Below are 6,219 nucleotides of genomic sequence, written 5' to 3'. Positions count from 1 at the left end.
TAACTTAGATAGGGTTGCTAGGGCAACATAAGTTCTTACATAGACACCGATAGATAATAGTTTAACCTTACATAGATAGCTCGGGCAACACACACACCAAACTCACACAACATAGTAGATAGATAGGGTAGCTAGGGCAACACCGTCTTCTTCGCCGCCGGCTTCAGTACTCCTCCTCCTCAAGGCCGTTGTCGCCGAGGTAGTACGGGAGGCTGTGCATGCGGTTGCGAGCGGGGAAAACGCTCTCGAAGTCGGTGAAGATGTTATAGGTCGTGAATGAGATGAACTCGCACCCGCACCAATACACCTTACCGAGCAGGTAGTAGGCATCGAACCTATTGGTGAAGTGGACGACGAGCCCTACCACTGAAGCGTTGGCGTGGGGATGCTACTCTATGAGGTTGAACAGCGGGGCGAGCCCGCCGGGTGGTGGTGGAAGCCCGCACGGAGGAACCCCCGTGCAAGCTCAGTGCTTCCCCTCCAGCAGGAGAACGCCCACACGCGGAGGGATTCCTCGACGATGTTGGCGGGGTACCGCCGTTCCGGCACGGTGGGCGGCGCTTGGAACGTTGGCCCGTTGTTCTGCATCTTGCTCGCTTCGCTGAGTGGAACGACTTTGGCTTTTGGGGGAAGAAGAGAAGAAGTTGGAGGCACAGATGGATCTATAGAAGAAGAGGCAATGGAGGGCAGTTTAAATAGCCGGGGGAGACGAAGTGGGTACACGCGCAAACGGCCGACGTAGATCGTGACTCAGTGCGTGCGTGAACCAATGTGATCATCAATGTGTGAACGTGAATCGATGCGAGCGTGCTTTGCGTGCTCTGTGTTGGCAGCTGCCTGCCTCCCCTTCTGCGTGCTCTGCATTGGCGGCTGCCTGCCTCCCATTCACGAGTGTGCGTGCAGCCTGCGGCGTGAACCAATGCCTCGACATATGGACGTGACCGTGCGTGCAGCCTGCCCCTTCTGCCACCGGCACGTATGCCTGCGACGCTTGAAACGATGCTGCGGAGCGACTGAATCCACCGGCAACCGTGCGGCACGGATCGATGCGTGCGTGTCGGCGTGCATGCATGCGATTAGGTCTAGGTCACTAGATGCGTGCGTGGCGGTGTTCGCATGCATAGCAGGCTACTTCGATGCCAAAGTCGGGCATGCATAGCAGGCTGCATCCATCGATAGCAGGCTTTTTTTAATTTATTACCAACAAACTAACGGGCCCGTCCTATGAACACAAACACGGCCCAACCAGCGAAGCCACAGCCACAGTCAACAGAGTCCAACGTGGCCCCACAAGTCAGTTAACGGCCAAGACGGCAAACGTTTGTTATGAACATTTGTGGGAGTTTCAGCTAAGGGAATGGGGAAAAGTGAGCAAAAGTTTGAAGCGTGGGGAAAACTGAGCACAACTAAGGAATTGGGGGCACAGATGGAATAAGCCCTTAAAAGAAATTATGTTAAAACTGATTTATTGATCTTGGAGCCGGTGTTAGTGTTATGCCTCTCTCTTTATATCGTAGACTTGACTTGAACAAGTTGACACCTACTGAAATATCTTTGCAAATGGCTGATAAATCAACTGCTATACCTGTCGGTATTTGTGAGGATGTTCCTGTTGTGGTTGCAAATGTTACTATTTTAACGGACTTTGTTATTCTTGATATTCCCGAGGACGATAGTATGTCTATTATTCTTGGTAGACCTTTTAATAATACTGCAGGGGCTGTTATTGATTGCAACAAAGGCAATGTCACTTTTCATGTTAATGGTAATGAGCATACGGCACACTTTCCGAGAAAACAACCTCAAGTTCATAGTATCAATTCTATCGGAAAAATTCCATCGATTATATTTGGAGATTTTGAATTCCCTCTTCCCACTGTCAAGAAGAAATACGATATACTTATTATTGGGGATGTGCATATCCCATTGAGGTAACCTAGTGTTATTCAAAATTTCTCCGGTTTCATGTTAATCGAAATGAGTTTGTTAACAAGACTTGATCAACCTTGTTAGTGGATTCCTTTTGACGAGCATGAGATGGATGAAACTAGAAGCACAACCTTCTATACCCTCTCTATACTTTCTGTTATTTATATTAGATAAAGTAAAATAAACAATTCTCTTTCTGTTATCCGATTATTCGTGCAATATAAAAATACCTCGAAAATAAAAGTTTTCCAAATGCCCTGAAAATTAAATATGATTTTTTCTACAATATTTGAGGATGTATGGAACAAAGAACACACCCGGGGGTCCAACCACCTTGCCACGAGGGTGGAGGGCGCCCCCTGCCTCGTGGGCCCACAGTGGCCCTCCTCCACTTATTCTTTCAGCCACACACTTCATCTTCCTCCCCCAAACACGAAAAACCAACTCAAACCTGAGTCCAAGCTCGTTTTGCTGCCATTTTTGATCTCCTTGCTCAAAGCACCTCTCACAAAACTGCTTGGGTAGATTGTTCCTTGGTATGTGACTCCTCCATTGGTCCAATTAGTTTTAGTTCTAGTGCTTTATTCATTGCAAATTTGTGTTGCTTAGATGACCCTGTTCTTGAGCTTGCATGTCAAATTTATATGGTCAAAACTAGTTTTGATGCATGATATAGGCCTTAGGCACTTGTAGGAGTAGTTGCTGTCAATATTATTGAGTTTGGTTTACTTTTATTTCGAAGTTACTAAAAATTTCAGAATTTTTCAGAAAATGATGAGGAGATTATTGAGGGGCTCATCAAGCCAAAGCTGGAAGGAAAAGGCACCGAAGCCTAAGTATAATTTGCCGCGCATCGCGGAGGTTCAGGCGTGTGAATGGACTTCTGAGGATTTCTTGAGAGCAGCCGGGATTTATGAAGATTTTCATGAGTTGGCTCATAATGCAGGCCTCACCGCTTTCCTCCACGACCAATACGATCAGTATCTCTTACTCACAAATACCTTTGTGCAAAACTTTCATTTTCATTCTAGGAACTCACCACATATGGTGGAGTTTCATTTATATGTGAGCATAAGGAGATGTCACTTTATGATTTCTGTCGGATTTGTTTAGTCCCTTTTGGGGGCAAGACAAAAGAACCACATCATGATGATGTGGAGGGATTTATTAATACTATCACTGTAGGGGAAACTAGGAAGGTTTCCGATGCACGAATCACTAGCATACATTTTCCTGTTTTATGTTACTTTGCATTATTTGCTAGTCGTTGCTTAATTGGTCGTGGAAACAGTGGAAACCTTAGTATCCCTGATATTATTATTTTGCTCCAAGGTTTATATAGTGATAACACTTTTAGTATGGGCGGCATTATTGCTAGACGGTTAGTATGAACCGTAATAACGGTCCCATCTTTGGAGGCATCTATGCTACACGCCTAGCTGCACATTTTAACATTCCTATTAGGCATGCTGAGAAGGAAGAAAAAGTGCTGCCTCGTGTTTATTTAGATTATGAAAGTATGGTGGCACATGATTTTATTGTTAAGAATAGGGCTGGAGAGCTTAAATATCAATTGTTCTTTAATAAACATCATCAGACTATTACCTTGCCTGCTCCTGCTTTGTTTGATTTGACTGTAGGCAAGTACCTTGTTCCGTTGACGGCTATCCACACCTACCGGAACCCTGCACCAGCCGAGGAGCCAGAACCGGAACCACAATTTGATCCTTCACGACAGTCTAACTATCAGTGGGATCCGGAGATGATTGCCAGCCAGTGGCAATCGGAGCCTTCTTCTTCCTCATCACAGTACGACCCCAACAACTATTATTATGGATATCAGCCAGGCCAGCCGTGGCCATAGACCAACTTAGGCCAAAAGCCTAAGCTTGGGGTAGTACATATTTCTCACCGACATTACATTTATGTTCACACACACTCATTGCCAGATGTCGGTGCTCATACTTTTTCATTGTATCATCCATGCTAGTTTATTTTATTTTATGCTTTCTTCTTGTGTCTTTAATAAACCTTAAGAAAACAAAAAAAAATTAGTTGTAGCTTTTAATTAATTTACTTTCCATGCTTGTAGTAGTAATTAAAAAGAAAACCCAAAAATATTTCCCGTTCTTCTTTTGTTTGTTGGGAGCTTTCCCGTGTAAATAGTTTTAATTCTTTTCTTTTCTTTGGGGGTCAGTAGGAGAAGACCATGATTAAATTGTTGAAGTGGCTCTTATATGCATTATTGTTTATCTGACAAAAGAGCCCATATTGCCTTGTCTTCTCCTGTTTATTGAATGCTCGCAGATTCCAACTTAGTCCAATGCACGTGCACTCTTATTATTATTCACATCGTTCGATCGTGCAAGTGAAAGGCAATTATGATGATATATGATGGACTGACTGAGATGAGAAAAGCTGGTACGAACTAGACCTCTTTTGTTTTTGTAAATATGATGAGTTCATCGTTCTTGATTTAGCTTGTTATGAATAAACATGTTTGCAATGACAATTAGAGATCATAGTTGCTTGTGCCATGCTTGATTAGCTATGAGTTATAATGATTTACCTTGCATGCCAACATGCTATTAAAATGGTTATGATGTGGTATGATAGGGGGGTATCCTCCTCTGAATGATTTAAGTGACTTGACTTGGCACATGTTCACGCATGTAGGTGAAACAAATCAACATAGCCTTCACGATATTTATGTTCATGGTGGATTATATCTTACTCATGCTTGCATCCAATGTTTATTAATTTTAATGCATGTACATGGCTGTTGCCGCTCTCTAGTTGGTCGCTTCCCAGTCTTTTGCTAGCCTTCACCTGTACTAAGCGGGAATACTGCTTGTGCATCCAAACTCCTTAAAGCCCAAAGTTATTCCACATGAGTCCACTATACCTTCCTATATGCGGTATCTACCTGCCGTTCCAAGTAAATTTGTATGTGCCAAACTCTAAACCTTCAAATAATCATCCTGTTTTGTATGCTCGAATAGCTCATGTATCAACTAGGGATGTCTGTATCTTCCATATTAGGCGGGTTATTCTCAAGAGGAGTGGACTCCGGGCTGGTCACCGGGATGCCCAGTCCCATGCTTTATGCAAACTAAATCAAAATAATTGCAAATAAAACTCCCCCTGGGACCTGATGTATGTTGGAGGCACTCATTGTTTCGAGCAAGCCATGGATTGATGTTTGTTGGTGGAGGGGGAGTATAAACTTTACCATTTTGTTTGGGAACCGCCTATAATGTGTGTAGCATGGAAGATATCGCCATCTCTTGGTTGTTATGTTGACAATGAAAGTATACCGCTCAAAATGTTATTCACCTCTATTTCAAAACCAAGCTCTGGCACCTCTACAAATCCCTACTTCCCTCTACGAAGGCCTATCTGTTTACTTTTATGTTGAGTCATCACCCTCTTATTAAAAAGCACTAGCTGGAGAGCGCAGCTGTCATTTGCATTCATTACTGTTAATTTACATTGGCTGTGACTATGATTGGATCTCTTTTACCATGAATTACAATGTCTTGTCAGTCCTTGATCTTTAAAGGTTCTCTGCATTTATGTTTTGCGGTCTCAGAAAGGGCTAGCGAGATACCATCTTGTTATATCATATTATGATTGTTTTTGAGAAAGTGTTGTTATCTAAGATTTATTATTATGGCTTGCTAGTTGATTATGCTATAGATATGGGTAATCATGAGACCTGAGAATTATTGCAAATGTGGTTAGTTATAATCTTTGCTAAAAACTTGAACGCTAGCTTGACATATTTACAACAACAAGAGCAAACAGAGTTTGTAAAAGTTTTTCTTTATTTCTTTCAGTTTGTCAACTGAATTGCTTGAGGACAAGCAAGGGTTTAAGCTTGGGAGAGTTGATATGTCTCCAATGTATCTACTTTTCCAAACACTTTTGCCCTTATTTTGGACTCTAACTTGTATGATTTGAATGGAACTAACCCAGACTGACACTGTTTTCAGTAGAATTGCCATGATGTTGTTTTATGTGCAGAAAACAAAAGTTCTCGGAATGACCTGAAACTCCACGGGATATCTTACAATAAATAATAAAAGATCCTCGCCAAAGATGAAGACCAGGGGGCCCACACCCTTGTCACGAGGGTGGGGGGCGTGCCCCCTACCTCGTGGGCCCCCTGGAGACCCTCCGACTCCAACTCCAACTCTATATAACTGCTTTCGGGGAGAAAAAATAGGAGAGAAGAAATCATCGCGTTTTACGATACGGATCCGCCACCAAGCCCTAAAACCTCTCTGG

The sequence above is a fragment of the Triticum dicoccoides genome, chromosome 5A (genome assembly GCF_002162155.2).
Source record: "Triticum dicoccoides isolate Atlit2015 ecotype Zavitan chromosome 5A, WEW_v2.0, whole genome shotgun sequence".
In the NCBI taxonomy this organism is placed as follows: domain Eukaryota; kingdom Viridiplantae; phylum Streptophyta; class Magnoliopsida; order Poales; family Poaceae; genus Triticum; species Triticum dicoccoides.
Note: the sequence above shows the minus strand (reverse complement) of the source record.